This window comes from Elephas maximus, chromosome 13 (assembly GCF_024166365.1).
Source record: "Elephas maximus indicus isolate mEleMax1 chromosome 13, mEleMax1 primary haplotype, whole genome shotgun sequence".
Classification (NCBI taxonomy): domain Eukaryota; kingdom Metazoa; phylum Chordata; class Mammalia; order Proboscidea; family Elephantidae; genus Elephas; species Elephas maximus.
In genome coordinates, this window is record NC_064831.1 from 35,469,931 (window position 1) to 35,486,562 (window position 16,632).

General features: G+C 39.8%; 1 long non-coding RNA gene and 1 pseudogene across 3 annotated transcripts in view; both read right to left on the reverse strand.

The window, feature by feature from the left end:
* Positions 1 to 16,632, reverse strand: part of LOC126087942 (uncharacterized) — a 134,614-nt gene that overhangs the window by 17,591 nt on the left and 100,391 nt on the right. For all 3 annotated transcript variants that reach the window (XR_007519908.1, XR_007519909.1, XR_007519907.1), the window contains one exon: positions 310 to 396. This is a non-coding gene — a long non-coding RNA (uncharacterized LOC126087942). The remainder of the gene's footprint in view (positions 1 to 309; positions 397 to 16,632) is intronic.
* LOC126087941 (elongation factor 1-alpha 1-like) lies at positions 12,802 to 15,456 on the reverse strand (annotated as a pseudogene).

A 16,632-nucleotide genomic window follows, 5' to 3' on the forward strand; every position in this document is an offset into this window, starting at 1 on the left:
AATAACCTAGTCAGAGAAAAGTCTGTGCGAAGGCAGGACTGAGGTTTCAGCAACTATGTTTTCCGGGTGCATGGCCTCAGTGACCTTTTTTTTTTTTGTGTAAAGGCCCTTCAGGCCCCTTTGCTGCAGGCTTTCTGGGTTCTCCGTTATCATGCAAGAGATACAGTAGCCTGACACTGTGGCTACAGGACTGCAGGGGAACCAAAAACCTGCCTCTTAGAAGTTACTGCATTACTGGATAACAAAATGCATTTTCAAATTTCCAAAAGCACGTTAGCATTAAGAATCCCAAAGGAAGAAAGTTCTCACCGAAGAATCGCAGTTGTCCGTTGCGGTTGTCCCTCTGGACTTTCAAGGAGGCTGCTGGAAAACTGGCCTCTTTCAGTTCTCAGGAATCTGGGTGATAGGGCAGTTCCAATGATTACTGTTCAAGGAAATCTTGGCTACTTCAGGCCAGCTGACTGAGCCAAAGGTAGTCTTCCTGATACAGCTTAAGAACCTCAGTAATATTTTAACCTACCGTTGCAGATAACCATATACATGCCACTTACTTAGAGGTCAGTATGACTTTTACTTAGAGATTTAATTTCTTTTTCCTTGGTACTAAAGCCTTTAGGCTATGGGGTGATTGTGGGGGAAAGGGGTACAGAAGATGGCTTACTCTAAAACACTGGAGCGAATTCATAAATTACAGACATTATCTACCAAACATCTCTCTCTCTTTCATTCCCTTTAGAATTTAAAGCTTACATGCTCAATTTTTTAATAATTTAAACCAGTAGACGAGTTGCCTTTCAGTTGACTCCGACTCAAGGGGACCCTAGATGTGTCAGAGTAGAACTGGGATCCATAGGGTTTTCAAGGGCAATTTTTAAGAAGTAGAGCCCAGGCCTTTCTTCCCAGGTGCCTCTGGGTGGACTTGAACTTCCAGGCTTTGGCTTAGCGGCTGAGCTCCTTAACCATTTGCATTACCCAGGGGCTCCATAAAGAATTTGCTACAGATTAAATACACACGTTGCCTAATTACCCTCCAGAGAGACAAGCAACACTCCACCAGCAGGACCTCACAGCAATCTCACAAGCTTTAACTAGGCTTTGCCAATTTCCTTTAAAATATATCTCTCTCTTTTGTTTTATTAGATCCCCTTTTGCCACCGTTTTAAATTACAATGTTTTGAAATCTAACTTGTTAAAGTGTTTATATTAATTTGTTTCACAATAGTAAATCGCCTTTGGGTTCCTGGGATAAAATCTCTACAAGATGATGATGAATGATTCTGTGGCTACCTGCCAGTATCAGATCCGATCTCCTTTATTCAGGATTTCAACATCTATGTCAATAGGGAGGTTGGTCTCTGAAGTTCTTTCTAGTAGCTAGCTGAGAGCACTAGAACATGACAGTACCTGGAACACAATGTTGGGGGCTGAACATTGTAGACAGTTAATGGGTATACTGTGTGGGGAAGAAGGACTGTTCCTATGGTCAAATAAATTTTAGAGTTTTGCAATACATATTAGCATATTATGGATTCTAAGATGCCCCAAACTAAAGAAATCTGTTCAGATTTGTTTAATCCTTATGGCTTACTAAATAAATCTGGTTATGAAATGCTTTCTGCATAGAGTTAATCTATTGACCACTCACAGGACATTGAAGCCTTGCATTTAACAATTGGAAAGAAAACAGAAAGGATAGTTTTCTTTTTTGTTCTACATTTGGCATAAGTTTATGCTAGCTTCACAAAATTAATTTCATTACTCTCCATCTTTTCCTGTTTAAATGGAAAGCATATAATTTGTTCCTTGAAAGCTTTGAAGAATTCTCCCTTGAAATCACCTAGCCCTGGTGATTATGGTGACAGTGTTTTGTGTATCTTTCAATATCTTCTATGGTTATTGGCATATTTGTATTTTTTATGCTTCATAGGTGGCACACTGGTTGAGAGCTCCGCTGCTAACCAAAAGGTCAGCAGTTCAAATCCACGAATGGCTCCTTGGAAACCCTATGGAGCAGTTTTACTCTGTCCTATAGGGTCACTGCGAGTTGGAATCCACTCTATGGCAAGCGGGAGAGTGAGGTTTACACTTTATAGGTAATTTGGGAAATTATGTTTTCTACAAAAGTACATCCACTCCTCACTTACGGACATGGTTAGGTTCCAAAGACCAGGTTATTAAGCAAAATCGGCACTATACAAGGGTCGGGGGCCCTGCCGCTTCTTCTTTGCTGGTGTCTTTCCACTCCCAACGCTCACCACTTCATGGTGGACCCCAGCGCGGTCTCAGAATGCTCCTGGCCTGGTGGGCTGTCCTTCCTCACCACCGTGGAGTCTGCAGGGATTGGGGTGGTGGCGGTGGCGGTCAGGTGTTGCCTGCCACCTCTGCGCATCACTTCCCACCTCCTGACGACTGCAGACTTACACTGCCCCCCCCCCCCCGGGCAAGGACCGCACTCGTCTTCCGTCCGCCCCAGCCCTGCCCCTCGCGGCCCCTTTCTCTTTCCCCTCACTCCTGCCTTTCTCCATCAACTGCCCTGGTACTTTCAGGCCCATGCCCACCTTGCCTTCCCCTGCCCACCCTCGGCCTTGCGGCACTCCACTGTTGCCCCACGCCCTCTGTGACCGGATGGAGACATCGCAGACACATGGGAGAAAGGCGTCCCACAGCCGGTCGGCCACTGTCCCTCACGTGGCCTGGCCGTTGCTGAGGTCTCCAGTATATTGTTCAGGGTGGCCCGCAGAGGGCGCCCCTGACCTGGCTGCAGCCCGGACCATTGGAGGCGACCCCTGAGATTTTTCTCAAAGTCATCATGTATGGGAAATGTCAGATAACGAGGTAGTCCGCAAATGAAGCTGTAGGTGTATATACTTCATTAGGATTTTCAAATTAATAGCAAATTTTATACATATACTTAAAATTAAATATATATATATCTTCATTACTTTTTCCTGTATTCATCTTTATTTATATTTTCTTTTTTTTATTAGATTTTCCGTGGAGGTTTTTTAAAATATGTTCTTTTCCACGATTTTATTATTATTATTTAATTATTCCTACATTCACTCAGTTTGTTGTACTGTGATGGCTTGCACTTTGTCGTGATGCTGGAAACTGTGTCACTTGCATTTCAAATACCAGCAGGATCACCCATTGTGGACAGGTTTTGGAGGAGCTTCCAGACTAAGACAGACTAGGAAGAAAGGCCTGGTGTTTCTTATGGATCACAACAGAACATTGTCTAATTCACATACTTTGGACATGTGATCAGGAGGGATCAATCGCTGGAAAAGGACATCCTGTTTGGTGAAGTGGAGGGCCAAAGGTGAGGGATACCCTAGGTAAGATGGATTGGTACAATGGCCATGAGAAAATTTTTAAACACAAAACATGCTGATGATCAGGAAGATGACACAGGACCAGGCAATGTTTTGTACTGTCGTACATTAGGTTGCCCTGATTCAGAGCTGACTTGATGGAAGCTCTCTATCGTCTATCTATTTATCATCTACCTATCTCTGTCTGTCTGTCTATCTATCATCTATTGATCTATCTACCTATCTACTTTCTCTTTTATTAGTTCTTACTATTTGTTTGATTTGAGCGCTACTAACTTTATCTATATTTTCTGTTAATCAATTAATGAAAAAGTCTAAGGCTATGAATCTCCTTTCAAAAGTAAAATTATGATTCTCTTTTATGAATTTTGGCATATATTCTTTTATTTGTTATTTTCTAAAGCATTTAATAATAATAGTATTTTTATATTTTATGATTTAAGAACTATTTAGAAGAATGTTTTGTAGATTTAATTTTGTTTATTAATTTCATTTAGTGATTAATTTAAAATACTATTGCATTTCTTCAAAGAATGCATCCTTTACAATTTCTACACTAAAACCTAGTGTATAAATATTACTCAATGTTCAGTAAACTCTTAAAAAGAAGTTTTTTGTGTGTATAGGATATTTACTTTCATATATTCCTAATAATATCTTCCTTTGTAATGATGAAATTTCTATGTCTGTTATTGACCTCTTTATCTACTAAAGAAGTAAAAAGGTATATTGAAGTTGAGATATACAACTCTAATGACTTTAATACATTCTTATATTTCTAGACTTCCAAAACGTATGTGAAAGCTGTTATTTGGTACATAAAGATGATAGATTTCCATAGATCAAATGATAGATGTCTGATTTTGATTGTCTGAAATCAATCAAACATGCAATCAAGACGCATTGATAATTACTGGTGATTGAAATGCAAAAATTAGAAACAAAGACGAAGGATCAGCAGTTGAAAAATATGGCCTTGGTGATAGGAAGGATGTGGAAGATCCCATGGTAGAATTTTGCAAGACCAACAATCTAGGCATTGGAAATACCTTTTTTCAACAATATAAATGTCAATTATACAAGTTCAATGTCATCATAAGAACAAGGCCAGGGGCTGACTATAGAACAGACCATCAATTGCTCCTACATTTAAGTTCAAGTTGAAGCTGAAGAAAATTAGAGCAAGTCCTCAGAGCCAAGTACGGCCTTGAATATATTCCACCTGAATTTAGAGACCATCTCAAGAATGGATTTGAGAGATTGAACACTAAAGACCAAAGAGCAAATGAATTGTGGGATGACTAAAGAAAGAAAAATGTCATTAAAAAGACAGGAAAGAAAGAAAAGACAAAAATGGATACCAGAAGAGACACTGACACTTGCTTTTGAACATAGAGTAGATAAAGCGAATGATGAAGTAAAAGAGCTGAGGATTTCAAAGGACAGCGTGAGAAGACAAAGTTAAGTATTATAATGAAACAGGCAAAGACCTGGAAAACCAAAAGGGAAGAACATGCTCAGCATTTCTCAAGCTGAAAGAATTGAAGAAAAAATTCAAGCCCCAAAATGCAATATTGAAGCATTTGGTGGACAAAGTATTGAACAACACAGGAAGCATCAAAAGAAGATGGAAGGTATACCCAGAGTCACTGTACCAAAAAGAATTGGTCAACGTTCAGCCGTATCAGGAGGTAGAATATGACTAAGAACTGATAGTATCAAAAGAAGAAGTCCAGGCTGCACTGAAGTCATTGGTGAAAAACAAGGCATTAAGAATTAACAGAATACCAACTGAGATATTTCAATAAACAGATGCAAAGCTGGAAGCACTCATTCATCTGTGCCCAGGAATTTGGAAAACAGTTACCTGGCCAACCAACTGAAAGACAACAATATTTGTGCCATTCCAAAGAAAGGTTATCCAACAGAACGTGGAAATTATCAAACAATATCATTAATATCACACACAAGTAAAATTTTGCTGAAAGCAATTCAAAAATGGTTGTGGCTGTACATTGACAGAGTCCTGCTAGAAATTCAAGCCAGATTCAGATGAACCTTGGCTGAGAGAGCAGAGAATACCAGAAAGATGTTTACCTGTATTTTATTGCCTATGCAAAGGCATTTGACTATGTGGATCATAACAAATCATTGATAACGTTGTGAAGAACGGGAGTTCCAGAACACTTAATTGTGCTCATGTGGAGCCTGTACAAAGATCTATAGGCTGTCATGTGAACAGAAGAAGAGGATACTGCATGGTTTAAAATCAGGAAAGGTGTGTATCGGGGTTGTGTCCTTTCACCATACTTATTTAATCTGTATGCTGAGCAAATAATCCAAGAAGCTGGACGATGTGATGAAAAACACAGCATCACGATTGGAGGGAGACTCATTAACAAGCTACGTTATACAGATGACACAACCTTGCTTGCTGAAAACGAAGAGGATTGAAGCACTTACTGATGTAGATCAAAGACTACAGTCTTCAGTTTGGATTACACCTCAACATAAAGAAAACAAAAATCCTCACAACTGGACTAATAAGCAACATCATAATAAACAGAGAAAATATTGGAGTTGCCAAGGACTTCATTTTACTCGGATCCACAGTTAGTGCCCATAGAAGCAGCTGTCACAAAACCAAAGGACATATCGAATTGAGCAAATCGGCTGCAAAAGACCTCGTTAAGGTGTTGAAAAGCAAAGATGTTACTTTGAGGACCAAGGTACACCTGCCCCAAGTCCTGATATTTTCAATCGCCTCCCCAGAAGAGCCCTTCGTTTGGAGTCCTGGTGGTGCAATGGTTAAGAGCTGGACTGCTAACCAAAAGGGCAGCAGTTCAAATCCACCAGCCACTCCTTAGAAACCCTATGGAGGTAGTTCTACTCTGTTCTATAGGGTCGCTATGAGTTGGAATGAACTTGACGGCACATAACAACAACATATGCATGCAAAAGCTGGACAATTAATAGGAATGATAGAATTGGTGCCTTCGAATTATGGTGTTGGAGAAAAATACTGAATATACTATGGACTGCCAGAAGAAAGGACAAATCTGTCTTGGAAGAACTACAGCCAGTATACTCCTTAGACGCAAAGATGGTGAGACTATGCTTCACATCTTTTGACATGTTATCAGGAGGGATCCATTCCTGGAGAAGGACATCATGCTTGGTGAAGTAGAGGATCACCGAAAAAGGGGAAGACTCTGAATGAGATGGATTGACACGGTGGCTGCAACAATGGGCTTGAGGCATAACAACGATTCTGAGGATGGCACAGGACCAGGCAGTGCTTCATTCTGTTGTACACAGGGTCTCTATGAGCCGGAACCAACTCAATGGCACCTAACAACAAAGATTATAGCTATTTTAAGTTCATTATCAGTATAAAATTACCCTTTGTCTGCTGTATTGCCTTGAATTTACTTTATTTGAAATGTAATGCTACCATTTATAATTCATATTTGTTTGTCTTTACATTTCAGATCAACAGTTCTCAAAGGGTGGTCTAGGAGTCCCTCAGACCCTTTCAGAGAGTTTATGAGGTTAGTGTTTTCATAATAATTCTGAGATTTTATTTGCATTCTACACACTCATTCTCTCATGAGTGTACTGTTGAATTTTCCAGCCTAGATAATATTATCACCTTGATGGCTAATAGAATGTGTGCTGTGTATTTTTGCATCATAAAAATGTCTCTTTTTAATGAAACTTCTAGAATAAAACATAGGAGAAACTCCTTGTTGCCTTGGGTTATGTACGAAAGTGTCAACCACAAAATAAAAAAATTGATAAATTGGACTTCCTCAAAATTTAAAATGTATGCTCTTTAACAGACTTTAAAAGAGTAGAAAAGTCATAGATTAGGAGAAGATATTTGTAAAAAATATTTGATAAAAGACTGGTATCCAGAAGATATGAAGAACTCTCAAGACTCAATAATAAGGAAACCACCTAATTAAAAAATGGACAAAGATTTGAGCAGAGAAGTTACCAAAGATGAGATACAGATAGGGTATAAAAAAAAAAAAAATTTTTTTTTTCTTAAGCACATAAAAATGTGTTCGACATTGTCATTCATTGTTGTTGTGAGCCATCTGGTTGATTCCAACTCATAGCAGCCCTGTAGGGAAACGCAAATCAAAATCATAACAAGATAATAGTACGCATCGATTGTTGTTGTTGGATGCCGTGGACTCGATTCCAACTCATATCGACCCCATGTGGCAGAGTAGTACTGCCCCATAGGGTTTCCTAGGCTGTAATCTTTATGGGGGAAGATCGTCAGGTCTTTCTCCCTCAGAGCGGCAGGGTGGTTTGACCCTCCAACCTTTGGGTTAGTAGCAGAGTGCATAACCGTTGTGGCACCAGACTCCTTACACACCTATTAAAATAGCTAAAATAAATTTTTGAAAACTGACAATATCACATGCTGGTAATTGGACCTCTCATATATTGTCAGTGGGAATTCAAAATCATCCCAACTGTTTTGTTTCTTACAGAGTCTCAAAATTTTAAGCATACACTTACCACGCAATTCAGCAATCCCATTCTTATGTATTAAACCTAGAGAAATGGAAACACATATCTAAACAAAAACTTCTATACAAATGTTTATTGCAGTTTTATTTTTAATAACCCAAAACTGGAAAACCCCAAATATTCACTGATAAATGGGTAAAAAAATTATGGTACATCTCTACAATGGAATATTACTCAGCAATAAAAAAAAAAGAAGAAGGTACAAAATACTGATACATGTAACAACATAGATGACCCTGAAAAGCATTATGCTAAGTGAAAGACTCCATTTACCATCCATTTTTGAATGAGAAGAATCCCAACAAGACTATGTATACAACCCCTAGCTCCATTCCTATATCTTTCATGCCTTTATTTAATATGTATAATCTGGTCTTCCACTAGCTAATTCTGTATCACTTAAAGTAACTGGAATACACGAAATCATCTAATTTGTAAATTGTCTTCCTATCAGGGCTTTTCCTGATCACCTTCCATTTACCTCTTGTCTCCATGACATAATGGCCACTCCCACTTTGCCTTTATATCTGTACATTTTGTGCCTTATTTTCACTTTGCTTTTCAGTTCTGAATGTGTGTAGGAAAAAAACTACTAAAGGTGAGAGAAATGGGGAATGGGACTTCAGCAACGTAAGAGACGCCCATATAAATGACAGAGAGCTGCCCATTTTAGTGTTTGAAACACACCCAGGGGCTCTGATCAAATGGTTCAACATTGTTGTTGTTGTTGTGCGCCATGGAGTCTATTCAGACCCACAGTGACCCTACATGACAGAGTAGAATTGCCGCACAGTATTTTCTGAGCTGTGATCTTCACAGGAGCAGATCGATTGCCAGGTCTTTCTCTCAAGGAGCAGGTGGTAGTTTTGAACTGCCATCTTTTCGGTAGTCACCAAGCACTTAACCAATCCACCGCCATCGGGGCTCTACCTCAACATAAATGGAACCTAAAAAGCTGAACATTAGTGGGACTTAAAATTTCTATCGTACTTGAGCCCTCCATATTAGCTCTATTAGAGAAAGCAAATGGTGTATAGAATACTGCTCATAATGGAAATTCTAATGGCCTTATAATTAGTGGAAATTCTCCACAAATTATGGAAATAGAATGACCTTTACTCTTGCTTTTTAGTATTATTGTGAATTTTTCCATATTTCTATATCTAGGTTTCAAGAAATTGCCTCAGAGACTAAGAGACAGAAGCCTAAAAAGATCTTTGAACTAAATTTAGGTATTTTTTAAAAAAATTTATTATGGTGAAATATATATATATAACATTCATCATTTCAACCATTTTTACATGTACAATTCAGTGACATTAATTACATTCACCATGCTGTGCAACCATCACCGCTATCCAGTTTCAAATTTTTTCATCAACTTTAAGAGAAACTCAGTGTCCCTTAAGAAATACCTCTCCATTTCCCTCTCCCACCTGCCGTTGGTAACCACTAACAGACTTTGAACCCTTATGCATTTGACTGTTCTAGATATTTTATGTAACTGGGATTGTACAATATGTGTCCTTTTGTGTCTGACTTATTTCACACAACATAATGTTTTCAAGGATCATCTATGTCATGACATATTATCAGAATTTCATTTCTCTTCATGGCTGAATAATATCCCATTGCATGTATGTATATGTATACACACACACACATTAAAAAAACAAACGAATCCACTATCATAGAATCGATTCTGACACATGTAACCCTATAGGACAGGGTAGAACTGCCCCAAAGGGTTTCCAAGAAGCAGCTCATGGATTTGAACTGCTGACCTTTTGGTTAGCAGCCAAGCTTTTAACCACTGAACCACCAGTCACCAGTTATACATATAACAGTTGCTCTCAAGTCAATTCCAGCGCATGGTGACCCTATGTGTTTCAGAGTAGAATTGTATGTACTCCACAGGGTTTTCAATGATTTTTTGGAAGTAGATCATCTGGCCTTTCTTACAAGGTGCCTCCAATTGACTGGAACTTTCAGTTAGCAGTCTAGCATGTTAACCACTGTTTGCACCACCTAGGAACTCCTCTATGTATATACCACATTTGATTTATCCGCTCATATGTTGATGAACATGCGGGGTGTTTCCACCTTTGGGCTATTGTGAATAATACTGCAATGAACATTGGCTTACGAGTATCTGTTTCATTCCCCGCTTTCAGTTCTTTTGGGTATATACCTAGAAGTGAAACTGCTGAGTCATATGATAATTTTATGTAACTTAATGGCAGTTAAATGCTCTGTTGCTAACCGAAAGGTTGGCAGTAAGAATCCACCCAGCATCTCAGCAGGAGAAAGACCTTCTGATCTGCTTCCATAAAGATTATAGCCTGGAAAACCTAATTGGGGGATTCTCCTGTGCCCGTGGGGTCACTATGAGTCAAAATCAACTCAACAGCATCTAATAAAAACAACAATGATAATGCTCTGTTTAGCTTTTTGAGATACCCCCAAATTGTTTTCACAGTAACTACATCATTTTACAATTCCACTGGCAATGGATGAGGGTTCCAATTTTTCCACTTCCTTACTAACACTTGTTATTTTCTATTTGCCTGATAATAGCTGCCTTATTATTAAGTGAGGAGTCCCTGGCTGGTGCAAATAGTTAACATGCTTGGCTACTAACCGAAAGGTTGGAAGTTCAAGTCTACCAACAGGTTACTCAGAAGAAAGTCTGGGCCATTTACTTCCACAAAATCAGACATTGAAAACCCTATGGAGCACAGTTCTACTCTGACACACATGGCGTCATGGTGAGTCAGAACTGACTTGATGGCAACTGGTTAGTAGAGTGAAGTGATATCTCATTGTGGATTTGCATTTCCCTAATGGCTGATGTTGGAAACCCTGGTAGCTTAGTGGTTAAGTGCTACGGCTGCTAACCAAAGTGTTGGTAGTTCAAATCCGCCAGATGCTCCTTAGAAACTCTAAGGGGAAGTTCTACTCTGTTCCATAGGGTCGCTATGAGTCGGAACCAACTCGGAGGCACTGGGTTTCGTTTTGGTGTTTAATGGCTGATGGTCTGTTCCACAGTTGGCCCCTGGCCTTCTTTTGACTGATGATATTGAGTTTTTCCATCATCTCTTTCCACAGATGTAGTCAATTTTATTTCTGTGTGTTCCATCTGGCGAGGTCCATGTGTATAGTCACCATTTACACCGGTGAAAGAAGGTATTTGCAATGAAGACGTTGGTCTTGCAAAATCTATCATTTGGTCTTCAGCGTTGTTTCTATCACCAAGGCCATATTTTCCAAATACTGATCCTTCTTTGTTTCCAACTTTTGGATTCCAATCACCAGTAATCATCAATGCATCTTGATTGCATGTTCAATCAATTTCAGACTGCAGCATCTGATGAAAATCTTCTATTTCTTCATCTTTGGCCCTAGTGGTTGGTGCACAAATTTGAATAATAGTCGTATTAACTGGCCTTCCTTGTAGGCGTAAGGATATTATTATCCTATCACTGACAGCATTGTACTTCAGGATAGATCTTGAAATGTTCTTTTTGACGATGAATGCAATACCATTCCTCTTCAAGTTGTCATTCCCAGCATAGTAGACTATATAATTGTCCAATTCAAAATAGCCAATATCAGTCCATTTCAGCTCACTAATGCCTAGGATATGGACGTTTATGCATTCCATTTCATTTTCGATGACTTCCAATTTTTCTAGATTCATACTTTGTGCATTCCAGGTTCTGATTATTAATGGATGTTTCCAGCTGTTTCTTCTCATTTTGAGTCATGCCACATCAGCAAATGAAGGTCCCAAAAGCTTTACTCCATCCACATCATTAAGGTCAACTCTATTTTGAGGAGGCAGCTCCTCCCCAGTCATCTTTTGAGTGCCTTCCAACCTGGGGGGCTCATCTTCCAGCATTATATCAAACAATGTTCTGCTGCTATTCATAAGGTTTTCACTGGCTAATGCTTTTCAGAAGTAGACTGCTGGGTCCTTCTTCCTAGTCTGTCTTAGTCTGGAAGCTCAGCTGAAACCTGTCCTCCATGGGTGACCCTGCTGGGATCTGAATACTGGTGGCATAGCTTCCAGCGTCACAGCAACATGCAAGCCCCCACAATATGACAAACTGACAGACACTGGCTGGAAGAGATCCATATTTATGCCTATTCCCAAGAAAGGTGATCCAACCGAATGTGGAAATTATAGAACAATATCATTAATATCACATGCAAGCAAAATTTTGCTGAAGATCTTTCAAAAACGGCTGCAGCAGTATATCGACAGCGAACTGCCAGAAATTCAGGCCGGTTTCAGAAGAGGATGTGGAACCAGGGATATCATTGCTGATGTCACATGGATCCTGGCTGAAAGCAGAGAATAACAGAAGGATGTTTACCTGTGTTTTATTGACTATGCAAAGGCATTCAACTGTGTGGATCATAACAAATTATGGATAACACGGCGAAGAATGGGAATTCCAGAACACTTAATTGTGCTCATGAGGAACATTTACATAGATCAAGAGGTAGTTGTTTGGACAGAAAAAGGGGATACTGATTGGTTTAAAGTCAGGAAAGGTGTGTGACAGGGTTGTATTCTTTCACCATACCTATTCAGTCTGTATGTTGAGCAAATAATACGAGAAGCTGGACTATACGAAGAAGAATGGGGCATCAGGATTGGAGGAAGACTCATTAACAACCTGCATTATGCAGATGACACAACCTTACTTACTGAAAGTGAAGAGGACTTGAAGCACTTACTAATGAAAATCAAAGACCACAGCCTTCAGTATGGATTGCACCTCAACATAAAGAAAACAAAAATGCTCACAACTGGACCAATGAGCAACATCATGATAAATGGAGAAAATATTGACGTTGTCAAGGATTTCATTTTATTTGGATCCACAATCAACAGCCATGGAAGCAGCACTCAAGAAATCAAAAGACACATTGCATTGGGTAAATCGGCTGCAAAGGACCTCTTTAAAGTGTTGAAGAGCAAAGATGTCACCTTGAAGAGTAAGGTGCGCCTGACCCAAGCCATGGTATTGTCAGTTGCACTATATGCATGTGAAAGCTGGACAATGAATAAGGAAGACCGAAGAAGAATTGATGCCTTTGAATTGTGGTGTTGGTAAAGAATATTGAATATACCATGTACTGCCAAAAGAACGAACAAGTCTTTCTTGGAAGAAGTACAACCAGAATGCTCCTTAGAAGCAAGGATGGTGAGGCTGCATCTTACATACTTTGGACATGTCAGGAGGGATCAGTCCCTGGAGAAGGACATCATGCTTGGCAAAGTACAGGGTCATCAGGAAAGAGGAACACCCTCAATGAGGTGGGATTGACACAGTTGCTGCAATGATGAGCTCAAGCATAATAATGATTGTGAGGATGGCGCAGGACCGGGCAGTGTTTCGTTCTGTGGTGCGTAGGGTCACTATGAGTCGGAACCGACACAACAGCACCTAACAACAACAACAACAATGGCTGATGGGAGCTCTGGTGGCTGTTAACCAAAAGGTCCACAGTTCAAATCCACCAGCCACTCCTTGGAAACCCTGTGGGGTAGTTGTACTCTGTCCTATAGGATCACTATGAGTCAGAATAGACTAGATAGCAATGGGGTGTTTTTTTGTTCTTTGGTTTTTTTTTTTTTAATAGCTAATTGTGTTTATTGGCCATTTGTATATCTTCTTTGGTAAAGCATGTATTTAAACCTTTTGCTGATTTTTTTTTTTTCTCATTAAACTTTGATTCAATAGGTCTGAAAATTCTGCAACAGATTTTTGGTCAAGTTGTTTCCATTTAAGAAGTACTGATTTTAAAAACTAGTAACTTAAAACTGCCACACAAGAAAAAAAATGTCCACAAAACATTCCTTTCCTTCTAAGGATTTTACGAAGCATTGTTGTCATTAACCAGTCTTTTACTATTAAACTTAATGGCCAGTTGAGACAAAAAATCCTGAGACCATTTTTCCTTCACTGATTAAGATGGGAGTGGCAGGTGTTACGGGTAACATTCGTTTAGCCTTCTGGGCTTTCAGAGAAGACTTAGTGACCTTGCCAGCTCCAGCAGCCCTTTTGTTCACTGCCTTGATGACACCCACAGCAACGGTCTGTCTCAACAGCAAAAAAGACCCTGAGAAGGCTAGTCAGAGAAGCTCTCAACACACATGGGCTTGCCAGGAACCATGTCAACAATGGCAGTATTACCAGACTTCAAGAATTTGGGACCATCTTCCAGCTTCTTACTAAAAAGATGATCAATCTTCTCTTTAAGTTTGGCAAACTTGCCAACAGTGTGCGCCATGTGACAAGCCAGCACAGGTGTGCAGCCAGCGCTGATTTGCCCTGGGTGGTTCCAGATGATCACCTGGGCAGTGCAGCCAGCTGCTTCCATTGGTGGGTCATTTTTGCTGTCCCCAGCCACATTGCCACGGTGAACATCTTTGACAGAGACATCCTTGACATTGAAGCCTGCATTATCTCCAGGCCGAGCTTCGCTCAAAGCTTCATGGTGCATTTTAACAGACTTCGGTGGTGACGTTGACTGGGGCAAAGGTGACTACCATGCCCGGCTTGAGAACACCAGTCTCCACTCTACCCACAGGGACAGTGCCAATACCACCAATTTTGTAAACATCCTGCAGAGGCGGACTCAGGGGCTTGTCAGTTGGAGGAGCTGGTAGCAGTATACAATCCAGAGCTTGAAGCAGTGTGGTTCCACTGGCAGTGCCATCTTCATGAGTGACTTTCCATCCCTTGAACCAAGGCATGTTAGCACTTGACTCTAGCATGTTGTCACCTTTACAACCAGAAACTGGCATAAATGCTATTGTGTCCGGTTTGTAGCCAATTTTCTTAATTTAGGTGCTGACTTTCTTAACGATTTCCTCATATCTCTTCTGACTATAGGGTGGCTCAGTAGAATTCATTTTGTTAACACCAACAATTAGTTGTTTCACACCCAGCGGGTAAGCCAGAAGGGCATGTTCATGGGTTTGCCCATTCTTGGAGATACCAGCTTCAAATTTACCAACTCCAGCAGCAACAATCAGGACAGCACAATGAGCCTATAATCATGTTTTTGATAAAGTCTCTGTGCTCTGGGGCATCAATGATAATCACATAATACTTGCTTGTCTCAAATTTCCACAGGGAGGTATCAATGGTGATTCCTCGCTTATGTTCAGCTTTCAGTTTATCCAAGACCCAGGCATACTTGGAGCTCTTTCCCAACTCAGCAGCTTCCTTCTCAAATTTTTCAATGATTCTTTTGTCAATCCCACCATATTTGTAAATCAGGTGACCAGTAGTGGTGGAATTACCCAAATCAACGTGTCCAATGATGACAATGTAGATATGGACCTTTTTCGTACCCATTTTGGCTTAGGCTTTGCAATAGTTTTCACCAACACCTGTGTTCTGGTGGCAAACCCATTTCAAAAAAGCCTTCGTTCATTTTTTGATAGGGCTATTTATCTTTTTGATGATTAGTTGTAGGGATTCTTTATATATTATGAACGTTAATCCATTATCAGATATGTGGTTCCAAAATACTTTTCCCATTTTGTAGATTATGTCTTCCCTCACTGGATAAAGTCCTTTTATCTACAAAAGGTTTTAATTTTAATCAAGTCCAATTTACCTATTTTGCCTTTTGTTGCTCCCTGCTTTTGGTATCATATCTAGGAATCTATTGTTCAAAACTAGGTACTGAAGCATCACTCCTATGTTCTATTATAAGAGTTTTATAGTTTTAGTACTTATATTTAAGTCTTTGATCCATTTTGATTTAATGTTTATATATGGGGTGAGGTATGGGTCCAACATCATTATTTTGCATGTGAACATCCGGGTGTCTCAGCACATACAATAATCCCCCCTTATCGGTGGGGGATACATTCCAAGACCACTACAAATGCCTAAAACAGCAGATAGTACCAAACCCTATATGTACTATGTTTTTTCCTACATGTACATAAAACCTGTTGCTGTCCAGTCAATTCTGACTCATAGCAATCCTATAGGACAGAGTAGAACTGCCTCATAGGGTACCCAAAGGACATCTGGTGGATTTGAACTGTTGACCTTTTGGTTAGCAGCCGTAGCTCTTAACCATTATGCCACCAGGGCTTCCTATACATGCATACCTATGAAAAAAATTTAATTTATAAATTAAGCACAGTAAGACATTAACAATAACTAATAACAAAATATAATAATATGCTGTTGTTGTTAGGTGCTCTGAAGTCGATTTGAACTCATAATAATCCTATGTACAACAGAACTAAACACTGCCCAGTCCTACGCTATCCTCACAATTCTTGTTATGCTCGAGCCCATTGTTGCAGCCACTGTGTCAATCCATCTCATTGAAGATCTTTCTCTTTTTAGTTGACCCTCTACTTTACAAAGCATGATGTCCTTTTCCAGGGACAGATAACCCCTGATAACATGTCCAAAGTGTGTGAGACATAGTCTCACCATCCTTGCTTCTAAAGAGCATTCTGGTTATACTTCTTCCAAGACAGATTTGTTCGTTCTTTTGGCAGTCCATGGCATATTCAATATTCTTCACCAACACCACAATTCAAAGGCAAAAATTCTTCTTCGGTCTTACTTATTCATCATCCAGCTTTCCCATGCATACGAGGTGACTGAAAACACCATGGCTTGGATGAGGCACACTTTAGTCTTCGTGATGACATCTTTGCTTTTCAACACTTTAAAGAGGTCTTTTGCAGCAGATA